Here is a 246-nt window from a genome sequence, read left to right as displayed (position 1 = left end):
AGCACCGTGCCGGGTCCTGGGTGTCCTGTTTCGGCTTCTGAGGGCGCCACCCGAACCTCTTCAGGTCTCGCTGGTCTCTGAGGGGTCTGAGGGGCATGCCGACCACGTCAAGTCCAGGCCAATCTCTCAATACACCTACCTATCGTTTATTATCATCCCCCAGCTTGGAAAGCTCACACTGGCCTTTTCAGCCCATACTAGTCTGAAAGGGTTTCACATCGGTCTGATAAGGCGTACGGGAGGTTT

Source organism: Amphibalanus amphitrite, unplaced genomic scaffold, assembly GCF_019059575.1.
Source record: "Amphibalanus amphitrite isolate SeventyFive unplaced genomic scaffold, NRLGWU_Aamphi_draft 000018F_arrow, whole genome shotgun sequence".
Lineage (NCBI taxonomy): Eukaryota > Metazoa > Arthropoda > Thecostraca > Balanomorpha > Balanidae > Amphibalanus > Amphibalanus amphitrite.
This window is presented reverse-complemented; position numbering follows the sequence as displayed.